A 20,420-nucleotide genomic window follows, 5' to 3' on the forward strand; every position below is an offset into this window, starting at 1 on the left:
TTATCGCATGTCGCGTCGATGCTACGTTACAGTGGTGTTAAAAATGTCTGATAAAGCACAATTATGACATTTATGACACTGTTTTTAGACGAACTGTACCTAATTGTTGCCGTTCTCTACTTGACAGGAGATAAGCTATTCAAAAAGCTATACAAGTATCACACTGTTATCATATTCTTTATATCTCTCGTGAACGCAACCTGATTTTCTTATCCCTGTACCACGAATTTACCGAAACTGAGATAAGTAGTTATACCTTACTGCACTGTAATGTAGGTCGGGAAACATGTGATGCATCTCTGTACGATAATACTGTTTGTGTGTTGCACCAAATCCGTAAATGTTTACAGAATTATCTTCTCAGATAAGATAAGGGAAGTTTGTAACAACTATCCTAAGATCATTCTCACGACACCGGGCAGGCGTCAGCCAGGACATCGTGGACTTCCCGACCGTGTGCTTTACGATCTGTGGCGTCAACGTGGTGCTCCTGACCACAAATATTTTAGCCGTGACTTTTCTGACCATCAAAGGAAGCCGCAAGAATGGGGCAGGTTCTGGCCGTAAATACGACGGTGCGCAACTGATTGGACGCAATTGCCACGGTATCTGCAGTACGTACAAAAAGGTCGGAAACTCCACGGTCGGAATGTCCCCATGTAGCTCTAGCCAGTGCCTCTAGTTTCGGAATTAAAAAAACGATACGTTACGACAACCATCGACTCCATTTTAATCGTGATGACTTACTGAAAAAAGTAACGGATCATTCTGATATGACGTGTAATTTTACGTTTTATCGTCAGCTTTATGTGGAAACAGAAGTAAACTTCAAACAGCCAAGATCGCTAATGTACAGTATTTATTGTGATGACCTATTCCAGCAAACTACGTTGTCATCATCAGATCTGTAAAGCACAGATCAACATATTCCAGCACACAGGGATCAGGTATAAAGGGGCGTAATATGGTTTTACAAAGATATGGACTATGGCGTGGAATAACATATCATCTGCAGTACATTCCACTGCATCTAGATCAAATGCATATTATATCGTGTCATATCATAGAATGATATTTCATGAACATCAGAACAACAGTATATTAGCAAGTCAAGCAACAGCAATTATTACATAAAGCATCGTACATATTGCACTGATTATACAAGTTCATGTTCGTACACTGGCAGAACGAAGACTGAGATTCTCAAGTAAACATCATAGATGTTATAACCATCCGCCAGATGCCACTACGGAAGTAGTTACAAACAAAAATACGTCCTGTCATACAAAGTATAAAGGCAAGCCAACGATCCAAGTATGTTACACTGCACACATGCAATAAATAATCCAAATCAGAGTACGTATGACATGTTCGTACTATAAAAACAAATACAACAAAAATATTCATGTCCTAAAATGCAAGCAGCATAATACCTCGACAACCATACACTGTTGTTCGATGTCTTGGTGTAGTTAAGCAAACACGAAGGAACTACAAGCGGAACATCAAATATTCCACTCACAACTACGGCAAACACGTCATTACAAGTTTGTGGTAGTTATGCGTGGAACAGTTGATGTTCCCTTTTTAGTTTCGCCATGTTTCTTTAACTACACCGAGGTACCGAACGACAGTGTATTGCTGTCGGGGCTTTATGCTGCCTGCATATTGTGACATGTATATTTTATTGAATTTGTTTTTATAACACGAACGTCCACTGCTCGTGGTCGTGCGGTGGCGTTCTCGCTTCCCGCGCCCGGGTTCCCGGGTTCGATTCCCGGCGGGGTCGGGGATTTTCTCTGCCTCGTGATGACTGGGTGTTGTGTGATGTCCTTAGGTTAGTTAGGTTTAAGTAGTTCTAAGTTCTAGGGGACTTATGACCTCAGCATTGAGTCCCATAGTGCTCAGAGCCATTTGAACCATTTATAACACGAACATGCCATATGATTGGCTTCTTTACTTGTGCATTAAACGATACATTGAAGATACAGTCCTTCCTGTTATCTTTTTTAAGATGGTTTTAAATTATATGTAACTTAATTTAAGATTATTATAACACAATAAGTGTAACGTACATCGTTTTGGATTATTTATTGTACGTTTGCAGTACAATATTCTTGGATCGTTGGTTTGCCTTTGTTCTCTATATGACACAACGTATTTTTGTTTGTAACTGCTACAACAGTGCCATCTAATGGCTGGGTGTGATATCTTTGATGTTCACTTGAGAACCTCAGTCTTCGTTCTGCTGATTACGAACATGAGCTTGTATAACCTGCATCCACCTTTACGTCTACGTCGACAAGAATACTCTGCAAATCACACTTCAGTGCTTGGCAGAAGATTAATCGAACTACCTTCACAATAATTCTCTATTCTTTCACTCTCGAACAGCGCGTGGTAAAAACGGATCACCAATATCTTTCAAAAATGGCTCTGAGCACTAAGGGACTTAACATCTGAGGTCATCAGTCCCCTAGAACTTAGAACTACTTAAACCTAACTAACCCAAGGACGTCACACACATCCATGCCCGAGGCAGGATTCGAAACTGCGACCGTAGAGGTCGCGCGGTTCTAGACTGAAGCGCCTAGAACCGCTCGGTCACTTATGCTGGCCAATATCTTTTCGTGCGAGCTATGATATCCCTTACTTTATTATGATGATAGCCTCTCCCTATGCAGTTCGTCGTTAGCAAAATATTTTCGTATTCGGAGGAGAAAGTTGGTAATTGAAATTTCATGAGAAGATCCCGCCGCATCGAGAAACGCCTTTGTTTTAATGATGTCCAGCCCAAATCCTGTATCATTTCTGTGACACTCTGTCCCATATTTCTCGATAATACAAAATGTACTGCTCTTCTCTGAACTTTCTCGATGTACTCCGTTAATCCTGTCTGGTAAAGCTGTCAGCACACGGGCCGTGCTGTCGAACGTTAACGCTGAGCGTGTGAACGTGCCAAGTTCAATTTGCTGCTGAACGCTCAAGAACGATGCAACTTGTATATACGATACGTGGGCCCCAACGTGGTATACACGATCGCAGTCCACTGCAGCGGCAGTTGTGGGACGTTTCTAGTTCGTAAATCACACTGTTTACTCAACAGGCGCGCGTAAAATTCCGTTAGCTCTATTAAAACGCACATTTCCTCCATTGTTCATATCCTGGTCACGTTGTTCTATATGTAATAGACACAAATAAAAACTTCATATCGCTGTACATGTTTTAAGACAAAAGCCGAAGTACCATGTCCAATCAATAAGGACAAAGGCTTATAAAAGTTCCATTACAAACAGTGCGACACAAATTTGCAATAGTTCTCCACATAAGATAAACAATATTTTATCTTTCCCACATTTTAGTAAAACCGTAAGGTCATTCTTACTTGATCACTGTTCCTAGCCAGTAGCAGAATCTTTACAACATGTAAATTACGAAACTCAAAAGAAAAAGGAACAAAATATATTTATACAAGTAGCGCAAGCTGTCCTGTAGATTAAGCCAATCGAACAAACACACTCCTCAAAAAAAGGTGGATTTATATTTACATAGCCGGCCTGAGTTGCCGAGCGGTTCTAGGCGCTACAGTTTGGAGCCGCGCGACCGCTACGGTCGCAGGTTCGAATCCTGCCTCGGGCATGGATGTGTGTGATGCCCTTAGGTTAGTTAGGTTTACGTAGTTCTAAGTTCTAGGGGACTGATGACCTCAGAATTTAAGTCCCATAGTGCTCAGAGCCATTTGAACCATATATTCACATAACATCATATACTGTAATATATACTAACATTAAACTAATCATAAAGCATCAGAATCTATTATATACGCGAATGTTTGGAAAAAGTTATTTAGACTTTGCGAGAAGCGAATCATCAACGCTAGTCACTACGCTAAAGCGACAACAATTTATTTATGGGCAATTCTAAGACGTTGCCAGTTGCTAAATGCTTTAACCGTAGCTATGTCACTAACTGAAATTTAATTATAACAAATTGTACCAAGAACAATGTGTTTATGGTGGATCCTCAGTGTGCGCTACCTTCAAATGAAATACTCTCATAATACTCAAGTTACAATAATTCTTTTGCCACGAATATGATGTCTCTCATTATTTTATTGCAACGAATAACGCAGTTAACAACGGGTTTTCGAGTGATTCTCAATTTGCTGGTGCTCAGAAACGACATATATACGCGTAGGCTTGAACTGAATGCCAATATGGAGCCTCACAGCTCAATGCTTAAGGGAGATGTCGTGAATGTGATGTAGGTGGCATTGTACCATGTGATTGGTCAACGCTCAGACGCACGCTCAGAATATGTGGCATGCTGATATTGCTCCGCACGTTCGGAAAGACTCCCGAACGTGCTATTCCACGCTATGACGTCAGAAACTCGGCACGCTTAACGTCCGGATGCACGGTCCGTGTGCCGACGGCGTAAGGATCCCACACCGCGCAGCAGTACTCCAAAAGCGGACGGACAAGCGTAGTATAGGCAGTCTCCTTAGTAGTTCTGTTGCATCTTCGAAGTGCTCTGCCAATAAAACGCAGTCTTTGGTTCGCCTTCCCCATAATATTTTCTATTTATTCTTTACAATTTAAATTGTTCGTAATTTTAAGTCCTACTAATTTAGTTCAATTTACGGCCTTTAGATTTAACTGATTTATTGTGCAACCTAAGTTTGATAGATTCCTTTTAGCGCTCATGTGGATGATCTCACACTTTTCATTACTTAGAGTCAACTGCCAATTTTCACACCAGACATATCTTTTCTAAATCGTATTGCAAAAAATGGTTCAAATGGCTCTGAGCACTATGGGACTTAACATATGAGGTCATCAGTCCCTTTGAACTTAGAACTACTTAAACCTAACTAACCTAAGGACACCATACACATCCATGCCCGAGGCAGGATTCGAACCTGCGACCGTAGCGGTCGCGCGGTTCCAGATTGAAGCGCCTAGAACCGCACGGCCACACGGCTGGCAATCGTATTGCAATTTGTTTTGATCCTCTGATGACTTTACTACACGATAAACGACAGCATCATCTGCGAACAACGTAAGACAGCTGCTCAGATTGTATCCTAAATCTTTTATATAGATAAGGAACAGCAGAGGGTCTGGACACTACTTTGGAGAACGCCAGAAATCACATCTGTTACTCCGAATTGTGACATCTCTGACAAGAAATACGAATCCAGTCGCATAACGGAGACGATATTCCATTCCGTAAGCACACAATTTTATTACAAGCCACTTGTGTGATACAGTGTCAAAAGCCTTCTGTAAATCTAGATGTACGGAATCAATTTGAAAACCCTTGTCAATAGCACTCAACACTTCGTGTGAGGAAAGAGCTAGTTGAGTTTCACAAGAACGAAGTGTTGACTGCATGTCAATAAACCGTTCTCTTCGAGGTATTCAATTATTTTCGAACGCAATATACGTCCCAAAATCATTGGTGTGACCTATGAAACGTTCCAGTCTCTGGGAACGGATCTTTCGTTGGGCGAACGGTTGAATATGGTTGTTACATATGGACCTACTGCATTAGCATACTCTGAAAGGAACCTAATTGGTATACAGTCTGGACCGGAAGACTTGCTTTTGTTACGTGATTTAAGTTGTTCCATACTCCAACGATATCTGCTTGTAAGTTACCCATGTTGGCGGCTGTTCTTGATTCGAATTGTGGAATACTTGCTTCTTCTTCTTGTTTGGTGAAGGAATTTCGGAAGGCTGTGCTTAGTAACAGTGCTTTAGGAGCACTGTCACCAAGAGTATTTCCATTCCTATCGCGCAGAGAAGGCATTGTTTGTTTCTTGTCGCTAGTATACTTCACATTCGACCAGAATCTCCTTGGATTACTGCCAGGTTTCGAGACAAAGTTTCGTTGTTGAAACTATTGCAAGCATCTCGCGTAGAAGTCTGCGCTAAGTTTCGAGCTTCTATAAAAGATTGTCAATCTTGGGGGTTTTGCGTTAGTTTAAATTTGGCCTGCTTTTTCCGTTGTTCCTGCAACGGTGTTCTGACCGGTTTTGAGTACCAAGGGGGGCCAGCTCCGACGTTTGTTAATTTATATGGTATAAATCTCTCAACTGCTGTCGAAATTATTTCTATGAATTCAAACACATATCTGATCTACATTCGCGTCAAGCGAATTTTTATTGGTTTCACTAATCCCTGTATCCGTTTTGATGCTCGTTATTCGCTCAGGATTATTTGTTGCTAAGAGGTCAAGTATGGTTTCACAACCATTTATTATTCGAGTGGGCTGTTGAACTAACTGCTGGAAATAATTTTCAGAGAATGCTTTTAGCACAATTTCGGATGATGTTTTATGCGTGTCTCCGGAATTAAACATGTATTTTCGCCAACATATCGAGGGTAATCTGAAGTTACCATCACCTATAATTTTATGAGCCAGGTACGTGTTTAAAATTACATTCAGACTAATCAGTGCAATATGTATGTTGTTTTTTATAATAGTTATTTTTTACTTGAATTGTTGATATACTGTTTTTTCTCAGATTCATGAAGTATCGTTCTATGATACATCACGGTGTAATATGCATTTGATCAAGATACAGTGAAATGTACTACAGAAGGTATGTTACTCCATGCTATAGTTCACTTTTATACAAAACAGTATTATGAACCTTTACATCTGATCCCTGTGTGCTTGAATATGTTGATCTATGCCTTAAATTTGTGATGATGGCAACGTAGTGTGGTGGAACCGGTCATCAAAACACATGCTGTATATTGGCGATACTGGCAGTTTGAAGTTGTATTTCTGTTTCTACATTAATCGAGATCACCCTCTAACTTCATAATGTCAAGCATATGTACATCGTTAGCTTTGCCGAAGTGACAGACCGAGTGTTATATTCAGTATCATGTTTTCGTCTATGGCATTCTTTCCTTGGTACTACTTTTTTCGGAAGTGTGATTGCAGCTTTGGCAAAATGGTTTAGCGTGTTGGACGCGCTACTTTTGCTTGTATAGCGCGATGCGTTATTTCTTTGTTGCTGCATATGTGAGAACAGCTCGACTCTGATAGCAATACCGTGCTGCAATGTGACACACGCGTTCGATGATCTGTAAGTAAGGAAAGATTATGGTGCAACGTGGCGTCGACGACTAGACTATGGGTGGAGTACGTGCTCGACGGGGAACGGGTGGAGGAAGAAACAGGCCGTTCTCCGAATTTGCATTAAGAGATATCGGGAAACTACGGAAAACACAGTTGTGGATGGCAGAGCGGGTATTTGAACTGCCGTCTGCTGTCTTCGCTCTCCCTTTGGCAACAACACTGTTGCAAGGTTTACCAAGGCGCTGTCTGATGTTCCAGGAATGACTTCTACGGTGTCACACGATACAGACTCTTTGAAAAGGCAAATATTGCACCAGTTAGATTAATGGTTCTTAAAGCAATGTAGCAATAATCGCCCAGATGAGAGAATTCAATAAGAGAAAAGTACAGAAATTTCACAGAGTTTTTTTTTAAGTTTCGTGAATGTTTATACAAAGAGCGACATTTAAGATGGGTACAGTAGGGCCGCTGCCCCACCACACTCTAGGAAGAAGGTATCTTCCCAAACGGATCTGTGAATAACACTTACTAGTACCAATTGTACCCGGGTTGATTTGTCGTGATATCTCAGAACTACACTCCTGGAAATGGAAAAAAGAACACATTGACACCGGTGTGTCAGACCCACCATACTTGCTCCGGACACTGCGAGAGGGCTGTACAAGCAATGATCACACGCACGGCACAGCGGACACACCAGGAACCGCGGTGTTGGCCGTCGAATGGCGCTAGCTGCGCAGCATTTGTGCACCGCCACCGTCAGTGTCAGCCAGTTTGCCGTGGCATACGGAGCTCCATCGCAGTCTTTAACACTGGTAGCATGCCGCGACAGCGTGGACGTGAACCGTATGTGCAGTTGACGGACTTTGAGCGAGGGCGTATAGTGGGCATGCGGGAGGCCGGGTGGACGTACCGCCGAATTGCTCAACACGTGGGGCGTAAGGTCTCCACAGTACATCGATGTTGTCGCCAGTGGTCGGCGGAAGGTGCACGTGCCCGTCGACCTGGGACCGGACCGCAGCGACGCACGGATGCACGCCAAGACCGTAGGATCCTACGCAGTGCCGTAGGGGACCGCACCGCCACTTCCCAGCAAATTAGGGACACTGTTGCTCCTGGGGTATCGGCGAGGACCATTCGCAACCGTCTCCATGAAGCTGCGCTACGGTCCCGCACACCGTTAGGCCGTCTTCCGCTCACGCCCCAACATCGTGCAGCCCGCCTCCAGTGGTGTCGCGACAGGCGTGAATGGAGGGACGAATGGAGACGTGTCGTCTTCAGCGATGAGAGTCGCTTCTGCCTTGGTGCCAATGATGGTCGTATGCGTGTTTGGCGCCGTGCAGGTGAGCGCCACAATCAGGACTGCATACGACCGAGGCACACAGGGCCAACACCCGGCATCATGGTGTGGGGAGCGATCTCCTACACTGGCCGTACACCACTGGTGATCGTCGAGGGACACTGAATAGTGCACGGTACATCCAAACCGTCATCGAACCCATCGTTCTACCATTCCTAGACCGGCAAGGGAACTTGCTGTTCCAACAGGACAATGCACGTCCGCATGTCTCCCGTGCCACCCAACGTGCTCTAGAAGGTGTAAGTCAACTACCCTGGCCAGCAAGATCTCCGGATCTGTCCCCCATTGAGCATGTTTGGGACTGGATGAAGCGTCGTCTCACGCGGTCTGCACGTCCAGCACGAACGCTGGTCCAACTGAGACGCCAGGTGGAAATGGCATGGCAAGCCGTTCCACAGGACTACATCCAGCATCTCTACGATCGTCTCCATGGGAGAATAGCAGCCTGCATTGCTGCGAAAGGTGGATATACACTGTACTAGTGCCGACATTGTGCATGCTCTGTTGCCTGTGTCTATGTGCCTGTGGTTCTGTCAGTGTGATCATGTGATGTATCTGACCCCAGGAATGTGTCAATAAAGTTTCCCCTTCCTGGGACAATGAATTCACGGTGTTCTTATTTCAATTTCCAGGAGTGTATTTGCCCACTGATTGCAAAATTAATACGGAGCGCCACTTCGTAGTTCACATCCTTGATGCAAACTTGGTTTAGAATCATACTGCATTAGACGTAGTGAAACAACATTTCGAACTACAGCTGTCGCGCCGTTGTTTGGAGTAATACAAGGAAACAACAAATTCGCTTTGGCGCACGAACCCAGCACTGGAAGAGTCCATTCCAAGTAGAAATATTCTAATGTGTCTTGCCCTTATCAGCCTCTGACATACTGAAATGAGAACTAGATCCCTTTGTAGAGGGACTTGAACGATATTTTTTTTTTTTTTTAAAAATAGGGGGGGGACAGCACTCTGAGAAAAGTAAAAAAATGCTCCAGGATGGATACGATAAGTAATCAGGAATTAAGAACGGAATTGTTTATTAAAACTGGAAGGGAAACAGAACAAAATAGGAAAAAATAGAAAGATCAAATTAGAAGAACCAACGAGAAAAGATTGCCTGACATGACACAAGACCTAAAGGAAGGACCACGCGTAGAAGACCTCGGTAAAAATGTGATCCGGCTCTGGAAGAAAGCAGAACAGGCATTTACTCTATACCACGCGGTGAAGAAGACGAAGAAGAAGAAAACCAAGAAATTGGATCCATTCGTGTAATTCTTACCAAGCTGGATTTACAGAGGCAAAACAGAAAATTCGAAAGAGAGTTGCGTGATTCGTTACGGGGTTATTTAGTCGGCGCGAGAGGCACGCAGAAATCCACAATCATATTCAGTGACTGATGCGACAACGAACACGTTCTGCGTCACGTACAGCGGGACTCAATCGGTTACTATTATTGCACAGTAAAATGAAACGCGTGAAGCTGATATTCAAAGGTTGAGCAAAACTACTAAGTAGACCAAACACTTTTAAAAAGTCTAGCGCAATGTGAAAATCAATGAGGCTTACTATAGAATATCCAGCTAGTTGTTCACAAGATTGTAAGTTCTTCTACAGAACTTCGCTTTTGTTTTAAGACTTTTCAGAGTTCTTCATTTCGTTGAAATACTTGTTATTATCAATACGTTGATTCGAAAATGAGTGCAAAGAAAAGAAAATAGAACACTTCTTATAGAGCGCATTATAAAACTCAAATCGGGTATGGAAAAAAAACGAGCAAAAGAAAAATGATAAGCTATAAATGCGCCGGCCGGAGTGGCCGAGCGGTTCTGGGCGCTACAGTCTGGAACCGCGCAACCGCTACGGTCGCAGGTTCGAATCCTGCCTCGGGCATGGATGTGCGTGATGCCCTTAGGTTAGTTAGGTTTAAGAAGTTCTAAGTTCTAGGGGACTGTTGACCTCAGCAGTTAAGTCCCATAGTGCTCAGAGCCATTTGAACCATTTTTTTGGAAATTGAAATAAGAACACCGTGAATTCATTGTCCCAGGAAGGGGAAACTTTATTGACACATTCCTGGGGTCAGATACATCACATGATCACACTGACAGAACCACAGGCACATAGACACAGGCAACAGAGCATGCACAATGTCGGCACTAGTACAGTGTATATCCACCTTTCGCAGCAATGCAGGCTGCTATTCTCCCATGGAGACGATTGTAGAGATGCTGGATGTAGTCCTGTGGAACGGCTTGCCATGCCATTTCCACCTGGTGCCTCAGTTGGACCAGCGTCCGCGCTGGACGTGCAGACCGCGTGAGATGACGCTTCATCCAGTCCCAAACATGCTCAATGGGGGACAGATCCGGAGATCTTGCTGGCCAGGGTAGTTGACTTACACCTTCTAGAGCACGTTGGGTGGCACGGGATACATGCAGACGTGCATTGTCCTGTTGGAACAGCAAGTTCCCTTGCCGGTCTAGGAATGGTAGAATGATGGGTTCGATGACGGTTTGGATGTACCGTGCACTATTCAGTGTCCCCTCGACGATCACCAGTGGTGTACGGCCAGTGTAGGAGATCGCTCCCCACACCATGATGCCGGGTGTTGGCCCTGTGTGCCTCGGTCGTATGCAGTCCTGATTGTGGCGCTCACCTGCACGGCGCCAAACACGCATACGACCATCATTGGCACCAAGGCAGAAGCGATTCTCATCGCTGAAGACGACACGTCTCCATTCGTCCCTCCATTCACGCCTGTCGCGACACCACTGGAGGCGGGCTGCACGATGTTGGGGCGTGAGCGGAAGATGGCCTAACGGTGTGCGGGACCGTAGCCCAGCTTCATGGAGACGGTTGCGAATGGTCCTCGCCGATACACCAGGAGCAACAGTGTCCCTAATTTGCTGGGAAGTGGCGGTGCGGTCCCCTACGGCACTGCGTAGGATCCTACGGTCTTGGCGTGCATCCGTGCGTCGCTGTGGTCCGGTCCCAGGTCGACGGGCACGTGCACCTTGCGCCGACCACTGGCGACAACATCGATGTACTGTGGAGACCTCACGCCCCACGTGTTGGGCAATTCGGCGGTACGTCCACCCGGCCTCCCGCATGTCCACTATACGCCCTCGCTCAAAGTCCGTCAACTGCACATACGGTTCACGTCCACGCTGTCGCGGCATGCTACCAGTGTTAAAGACTGCGATGGAGCTCCGTATGCCACGGCAAACTGGCTGACACTGACGGCGGCGGTGCACAAATGCTGCGCAGCTAGCGCCATTCGACGGCCAACACCGCGGTTCCTGGTGTGTCCGCTGTGCCGTGCGTGTGATCATTGCTTGTACAGCTCTCTCGCAGTGTCCGGAGCAAGTATGGTGGGTCTGACACACCGGTGTCAATGTGTTCTTTTTTCCATTTCCAGGAGTGTATAAATGCGTTGTTATTCACAAAATATAGATACCCTGTAGCTACGAGGGAAGATCCGAAAGAAGTCCAGTTAATCATAGGTGCAACTACTCCCAGAAAAATATCGGCGTCCTGATCGTCAAATATCTTGAATCAGAATAAGTAACTGTCCACTTTTACTGAGCTATCTAGCGGTCGCTTAATGAGCTGTTGTGAATATTCCGGGAGTCACCTTGCAACATAAGTCAGAAAATGTTATTGTATCTCAGATACATCTCGTGTAATCACCGTGGCAATTAGAGATGCACTGACAGTAGTTCTTTTGGCGTATGGAGAGGAAGGCTATGCACTATGTACATAATGCCACAAAAGCCAAGGCGGCTTGCTGAGCGTTAAGTATTAGATGATACTTGTTAACTTGGCAAACTGAATGTAGGAAAATTAATAATAATATTATCATATACAGTAAATAACAAATACGTTACTAGCTTAACTCTCCCTTCAACATAGATTAGAAATACTACGAAACTAATGTAAGCCGCGCGGTCTGATGGCGCCTTGTCCCCGATTCGCGGAGCTCTCCCCGACGGAGGTTCGAGTCCTCCTCGTGTGTGTGTGTGTGTGTGTGTGTGTGTGTGTGTGTGTGTGTGTGTGTGTTTTGTCCTTAGCGTAAGCCAGTTCAAGTTAGATTAAGTAGTGTGTGAGCCTCGGGACCGATGACCTCAGCAGTTTGATCCCATAGGAACTTACAAGAAATTTCCAATTTTCCGACTATTGCACATTTCCGTAAGAAGAATTGTAAATAGGAGAGTTGCAAATAAGCAAAATCAGAAAACTGCTGCACATCTGGCAGTGACTCCAAGGAATGTGTACAGAACTTCTGGGTTATCACGGCTAACATGCAATGGCAATGTCAACGGAGGAAAGAATGACTGGGAGAGTTACCTGCTTCCTAAAGGAGAAAACAGGAAACATCGACGGAATTATTACACATGCAAGTACGGTAATAACGGTAGTAGGCCTATATAGTGTACTTAAGAATTGTCATGCGCTTTTTCTCTGCTGTTTCGGCGGGCGTAACACGGTGGAGCAGAGGAAACGCATGTTTTTCACTATTGAATGATTCGGACATTGTTGGATAAAAATAATAAAAACTAGAATTAAGTGATAGATTTTTTATGCAGTTTTGAAATATACATACTTTAATTAGGTTCGAAAAATCATGTCTTGGAGATGACGTCCTTCTTGCTGGATACAAATTTGGATCCTCTCCCAAAAGTTACGCATGGCTCTCTCCCACATTTCATTCGGCACGGCTTCAGTTTACCGACGAATGGAATTCTTCAGGTCATCGATTGTGCGAGGCTTGTTCATTTAGATTTTTGATTTTAAATATCCCCAGAAAAAGATGTCGCCGTGTGAGCTGTGGCACCGTCCTACTGAAACCATATTTCTCTCATGTTCGCTTGACGGCTTTCAAGTTCTGGACGAAGAAAGATGTTTTACGTTTTAACGTAGCGCTCTGATGTCCAGTTACTACAGTTCCTTCCTCTTAAAAAAAAATAGGGTCCAAAAATCCCCATCTTTGAAATGCAGCACCACACTGTTACTTTTAAACTGTGGAGAGGTGTTTGGAGTAATTCATGTGGGTTCTCCGGCGCCCAATACCTTCAATTTTGAACACTGACGCAACCGTCTACATGAAAATGTGCTTCATCACTCATGAAGACTGTAGCATCTTCATCTTCCGTAAAAATTTTGTCCATTACGCGACAAAACTCTCTGCGCTGCACAAAATCCCCTTCACTAAGCTGTTGGACGATCATTATCTTGTACGGGTGAAACGTAAGATCATCCTGTAAGGTGCGGTGAAGCGAACGTGGTGATATAACCAGCGCTACAGCCTGTCGTCTAGCCGATCGTTTCGGACTAGCAAGAACTGCCGTTCTCACTAGGTCTACATTTTCCGGAGTACGAACTGAACGGGGAAGACCAGGTGGTTTCTTTTTCATCACAGATCCAGTACGCTGCAACCCATCGGGAGTACAGTATTTCGACCAAGCACTGCACCTCGAAGTCCAGCTCTAAAATTCTGATGGAAAAGGCGTTGCACTGTGACTACGGAATCATTGTTTCTAAAGTACTGCTCGACAACGAACACACGATGCTCTACGCTCCAAAGCTCCATAGCAACTGAAACTGCATTGTTTGGGCAGTCTGCCAACATTCATTCAAGGTCAATGCCCCCTCTCGTCGCCGGGTACTAGCGATTAAAAAAACATGCGTTTCCTCTGCTCCACCCTGTATTTGTAATTTCATTTTTTCAGTGTGCAGCTGGAGGCAGGCCACACAAATACTTTTCATTCGACGTCAAGTGTGGACGGAAAGCGTTGGTTTGCTTTCCGTTACAAACAAAATAAGTTTTTAAGTAATCATTCGATATAGCGATCCCAGATTAGTCTCATGGGGTAATCGTTTTATCGATATGTATTAACAGGGAATGTAGAACACTAAGAATAACCAGTACTCCAGCAGCGACTCAGCAGCTTTTGCTTGTAACGGAAAGCAAATCGACGCTTTCCGTCCACATTTGACGTTGAATGAAAAACGTGATGAGCAGCATTTGTCTGGGATAAATCCAGCTACACATAGCAAAAACGAAGCTCCAAATATCTGTTAACACACCAGAGAAAAACCGCCTGACGACGCTTAGCAAAAACACGCTGTATACACAACCAGGAGTACCGGTTGCAAACTTAACAGATATGATGTCAAAAGCCACCGAACAAACGAGATACGACACAAATTTTACAGTAGCCGGAGATCTTAACCGTAGAATTGATAACGAGAGTACCAAAGCACACATACTGCTAGAAACGCTAGAAGACGATGGTTTCAGACAGGCGAATAGAAAAGAAATACCACCTGCATAGCACATAATGGGTACCAGGCGATCGACTTAGTATTTTATGAATGAGGAAACTAAACGTTAAACAAATAACGAGGACTATGGTAATCAGCAGCGGCCCTCATAAGGAAACATATACCCAAAACGACAAGCTTCCACATCTCAACACCACAAACGAAAAAAGAAGCAATTAGACCAAACTTCTACTCCCCAAAAATAGAACAGGAAATAATACAACAAAACAAAGATAGTATCGAAAGAGTGAAAGCACTAACAGAGGAAGGAAAACTGGAGGACGCTTTGGAAACATTAACAGAAGTACTAAGTAAAGTCACGAAAATCAAAAGAAGAAGACAAGTGCAAATAATAATTCGAACAAGAATGCTACAGGCAAAGGAAATAAACCCTACAAGCACTATATAGAGCAGAAACACACAAACAGACAGTTTTTGCTACGCGTGCATAACAAAGGAGAAAACACAAGTCTACAATGAAAAAGAAAAGGAGAAAATTATCACTGGATGCAAAATCAGACACACTCATAGCAAAGGGGAAGGAGGTCTCCCCCACAACACCAAACATTCAGGTAAAGAATTGGGAAACAAATTTTTAGTAGATAGAGAATAAACAGAAAAAATGACACATGAAATGAAAGCAAAGGAGATCACACAAAGGTTTGAATTAATAACAACTACTGAACTCAGATAAGCAATAAACGAAGAAAGCAACAAGATAGTGGCGGGTCCAGACAACATATATTGTACGTGAAACATCTCAAAGACTCCATCGACAGCATGAAGGAACTATGGAAGGACCAACAAAGAGCCTACACAAAGACAAAATTCCTGAAAGCTAGGAGACAGCAAAAATAAAAACCCTGTACAAAGAGAAAATTTTGGAAATTTGTGGTAAGGGCTATGGAACCAAACTGCTGAGGTCATCGGTCGCGCCGGCCGAAGTGGCCGTGCGGTTAAAGGCGCTGCAGTCTGGAACCGCAAGGCCGCTACGGTCGCAGGTTCGAATCCTGCCTCGGGCATGGATGTTTGTGATGTCCTTAGGTTAGTTAGGTTTAACTAGTTCTAAGTTCTAGGGGACTAATGACCTCAGCAGTTGAGTCCCATAGTGCTCTGAACCATTTGAACCATTTTTCATCGGTCGCTAGACTTAATCTAAAACTAACTTCCGCTAAGGACAACACACACACCCATGCCCGAGGGAGGATACAAAGAGAAGGGAGAAAGAGCATGCCCGAATTCGTTCAGAGCAGTGGCGCTAGAAAACACTTTCTTCAAAACATTCACGAAAATACGCAACAAAAGACTACTCGACGCAGTTGATGGAATGACAATTTGGCTATGTGAAGGGCAGGAGTACGGTACAGGCAGTGAAATACCTAACGGACCAGATTTATGACACACCGCGACACCAAAGAGGTAAGTATAAATGGTTCAAATGGCTCTGAGCACTATGGGACTTAACTGCTGTGGTCATCAGTCCCCTAGAACTTAGAACTACTTAAACCTACCTAACCTAAGGAGATCACACACATCCATGCCTGAGGCAGGATGCGAACCTGCGACCGTAGCGGTGACGCGGTGTCAGACTGTAGAGCCTAGAACCTCACGGCCACTCCAGCCGGCAGGTAAGTATACGTAGTCTTCGTAGATCTCAGGAAAGAGTTCGACTCAATAAATAAAGGAAAACTAATACAGATACTGAAAAGAATGACCAGACAAGGAGAACCACTTGTAACAACATGCCTTCAACGAAAATGAACCTAATAAACAACACTGTTGATGTATAAGAGTAAATTATACAGACCAATGCAGTTCTCCGAGAAGACCTTACGATTCCAACGTTGATCACCTTTTATACAACAGATGTGATAAACATAACAGAGGAAGAGGAAGACTCAGAAGCAGAAGTGATTCTGTATGATGTCGATACGATGATAGGATCAGCACTAAGAGGGGACGTACAGAAAGCATTACAAAGACTAGAAACCTGGGCAAAGGAAATTACTTAAAAGTGTCCGGACACCTCTTCAGCCTGGAATTTCATTGACTGGAGTAAAATTGTCTTCAGTGAAGAGACCCGCTTCGCCCGATGACCAGCAAAGACGTGTCTGAGAACGCCCCAGACACCGTGGGATACGTACTTGGCTGTTTCTCGCCATATTCCATGAGTGATGGTCTAGCGTGCCATTTCACTTCATAGCAGGACCCCTTTGATTGTCATCCGTGGTACTCTTGCAGCACAGTGGTACGTCGACGTCGATATTCATTCTAGCGCTGTTTTGTTCTCCTTCATAACAAGCCATCCTGGGCTTACATTTCAGGAAGATAATACCCACCCGCACACGTCGTGAGTTTGTACTGCCTGTCTTCGCGTTTGGGAAACCCTACCTTGGCCAGCAAGGTCGTCGGATCTCTCCCCAACTGAGAACGATAGCAGCTTTATGGACTGCCGGCCGGTGTGGCCGAGCTGTTCTAGGCGCTTCAGTCTGGAACCGCGCGACCGCTACGGTCGCAAGTCGAATCCTGTCTCGGATATGGATGTGTGTGACGTCCTTAGTTTACTTAGGTTTAAATAGTTCTAAGTTCTAGGGGACTGAGGACCTCAGATGTTAAGCCCCATAGTGCTCAGAGCCATTTGAACCATTTAGCTTTATGGACTGGGCCCTCCAACCAGCTTCGGATTTCGACGATGTAAAGCGCCAATCGGACGGAATTCAGCACGATATCCCTCAGGAGCACATCCAACAACTCTATCAATCAATGATAAGCCGAATAACTGTTTGAGTAAGGGCCACAGGTGGACCAACGCGTTGCTGACTTGCTCAATTTGTGAAGCTCTCTCTTTTGAACAAACCATCCAATTTATCTGAAACTGTGTAATCTTTGTCCGTCTGTTCATGCCCATCACATCTACCACTTTCCATCCTATTCGGATAATTCCTTCGTGGTGCGTGGTCTTTTTTTGTCTTAGAGAGTATTAATACTGGAAATTATGCTACTAGAAACAGCATCATCTTTCGGTATGCATATTCAGGAACGAGCTGTAGCAGCCGTCAAAGCCTCATACAATATCCCGAACATAAAGCAACTTGACAAGTACATCGATGCCACTATTCAAAGCGGCACTGGCGACAATCACAACGTATGTAATAGAGATCATATGGGAGAAACTTAATATCGGCGATATGAGAGCATAAATACACATCAAGACGATATACATGAAACGGATGCTAGGAGTGGGCAAAACAGCGCCACCTGGACGTCATATGAACTCATGAAGGAAATTTGTTTCATGGAGGACATAAGACTACAGCAGTGGTTGCCTTCTACAGGACCAATCACGAACTGATTAACATCATCGACCGGAAGAAGGAGGAGTTTTACACAATACCAGCCACGCTGGATGACAGATGGATGTAAGAACCAGAGGCATGTAACAAACAACAAGACACGCAATACACGGGTTTCACCAATAAATTCCACCAACCGAGTGAGGAGCGTAAATGGACGCTATGTGGACAAGGGTGTCAAAAATACCGTGTTACAGCGTGTGCGAAAAGAACAAGACACGCAAAAAATATATCAAAACTTAATTAATTATTAATGTATTAATGCTCAATATGAGCACAATTTTATCCTTAACACGAGGTTTGGTACTTTAAGAATAGCAACTATTTATCTACAGCTCGTACAAAATAGATACGTGTTTCAAAGTTTTACTGACGTTCAAAGTACTCACCAGCATTATGTATAACCCGTTGCCAGCGATGTGAAAGCCGTAGGATACTCTTAGCAGTGCCAGTTGTGTTGACAGTTCGAGCGGCGCAGTCTATTGCCCGTCAACTGTGTAGCGGTTCTGAAGCGAATGCTGTGAACTGTTTCCTTCAGTTTAGAAATCGAGTTGAACTCACGAGGGCTTAAGTCAGGGGAGTGCAGTTGGTGGTATAGCACTTAGCAGCCCCATCAGTCAAACAAATCAGTAAGGGCTTGCACTGTACGTGCTTGGGCATTGTCCTGGAAAATGATGGTCAGGTCCTGCAGAAAGTGTCATCACTTCTGTCTCTAAGCTGGTCGTAGGTTGCGTTCCACAAATGAACAGCACAGAGAATGAAGTGATGACACTTTCTGCAGGATCTGGCCATCATTTTGCAGGACGATGCTCAAGCACGTGCAGTACATACAAGCTGTGATTGATTTGTTTGACTGATGGGGCTGATAAGTGCTATACCACCAACTGCACTCCCCTGACTTAGGCCCTCGTGAGTTCAACTCGAGTTCTAAACTGAAGGGAACACTTCACGGCATTCGCTTCAGAACCGCTACAAAGTTGGCGGGCAATAGACCGCGCCGCTCGAACTGTCAACACAACTGGCACTGCTAAGAGTATCCTACGACTTCCACATCGCTGGCAACGGGTTATACACAATGCTGGTGAGTACTTTGAACGTCAGTAAAACTTTGAAACACGTACTTACTTTTTACGAGCTGTAAATAAATAGTTGCCACTATTAAAGGTCCAACCCTCGCATATAAAATGTCTTGTTTTATGTGATGTTAGTATTCCACCACTCAAATGACTTTATCTGCAGTATTTTGCAGTTTTCTCATGCAAGTCCTGTATAGTACCTGGATTCCGCTCCGAAGAAAATCCGTCTCATCGCTGAATCATTTTAGTAATGCAACTGGCATATCGTCTGATCAAGAGTTATAACAGTGCAGGTCGCAGAGTTCCACACGACAAATCGAAATACGTAGTGTAAGGGAACTGACCGGGCAAAGCATTTGTCGCCGGTCGCCTCCCGGAGGGACTACGTCTTCCGTTGAAGTGAGCACCAGGGCTTTCCCGCGAGGGCACGGGGGGACTGCGGCGTATTGCACATCGCTGAGAGAGACTTAAAATGCTGGTTCTATCTTCCCGCAGTAGGCCACAAACATGTCTTCCGTTTCTTTTATCTTGCTTTATGTCCGATCGAAGTAACGGGTACGTTGACTCACATTCTGCTATCTTCAACTGAAAAAGAGCAAAGAGTAAACTTCCGTGCAATGTTAACCTTCTTATTTAACATGTCTGTCAATGTGATACGCACTCGAGACATTGTCATACTATCAAAACGTAAGAATTAAATGCAAGTTTCTTCTTCATGCTGCAAGAGCGTCTACAGGCCATTTCAGGCCACCTAATGTTTGCATGACAGCGCGACGAGATATGAAACTGACATTTTTTATTATCACGCTCAACATTTCTTCAGCTACGAATGTAAGCGATACGCAAGTTACTACGCAAATTTACCGACGACAAAGGATACTTCGATCAATTAGATTTTGCTGACTTTCCTGGTCTAGCCCGTGGACCTGACATAAATCGCGCCAACTCAGTACTTTCTAAGTAAATTTAAGTATTCTTCCGAAATGCTGTCTTATAGGAACTGACACAGTAAGACCATCGTTTTGTCGTACATACGTTTTACAAGGGGCCTCTGCTTATAAATTGGGAAAAATACGCCGAGTTGTTTTCACTAAACCAGTTATTAAAGACGGTATAGTGGTGATGGTTTTTATCTTCTGACTGGATTGATGGGGCCCACCACGAATTCCTCTTATGTGGCAATCTCTTCATCTTGGGGTAGCATTTGCA

The sequence above is a fragment of the Schistocerca americana genome, chromosome 2 (assembly GCF_021461395.2).
Source record: "Schistocerca americana isolate TAMUIC-IGC-003095 chromosome 2, iqSchAmer2.1, whole genome shotgun sequence".
In the NCBI taxonomy this organism is placed as follows: domain Eukaryota; kingdom Metazoa; phylum Arthropoda; class Insecta; order Orthoptera; family Acrididae; genus Schistocerca; species Schistocerca americana.